Raw genomic sequence first — 664 nt, 5'->3', positions numbered from 1 at the left:
TCTTTCTTCATACCTGGGAACGCTGAATTTCTTCAATATCAGATAAGAATCATACCGATGTAATCTTTTATGTTTGTGAATAAATACACTATGGGATGAAAATACTCGTAGTAAATGCCCCCATAAAAGATTATGATACACTACAATGGACTATAAATTCGAAATTTAAGTGTATGTGATTCACCATGGTCTTGAACCACGTGTTGGACTCGTGATCGACAGTTTTTACCCTCCCGGAAGAGAGCTCAGAGCTCATATATGGCCGATCTATGGATAATGCTATGATCTTACACGCACACACACACCCAACTCCCCGCCCACGAGAGTTGGAGTAACAACCCGCTGCGCAGCGATACTGAAATTATTTCATCCCTGGGCGGGATTCGAACCCGGACCGACGTAGTGATAGCCGAGAACTCTACCTATTGCGACACGAGTCGTGTGTGTGTGTGTGTGTGTGTGTGTGTGTGTGTGTGTGTGTGTGTCTGTGTGTGTGTGTGTACGTGCGTGTGCGTGCGTGTGTGTGTGTGTATGTGTGTGCGTGCGTGTGTTCGTATTTGCGTGCGTGCGTGTGTGCGTATGTGTGTGTGTGTGTGTGTGTTCTTATTTGCGTACGTGCGTGCGTATGTGTGTGTGTGTGTGTGTGTGCGTGTGTGCGTCCGTG

The sequence above is a fragment of the Oratosquilla oratoria genome, chromosome 34 (assembly GCF_046742065.1).
Source record: "Oratosquilla oratoria isolate Oo_2021 chromosome 34, ASM4674206v1, whole genome shotgun sequence".
In the NCBI taxonomy this organism is placed as follows: domain Eukaryota; kingdom Metazoa; phylum Arthropoda; class Malacostraca; order Stomatopoda; family Squillidae; genus Oratosquilla; species Oratosquilla oratoria.
This window is presented reverse-complemented; position numbering follows the sequence as displayed.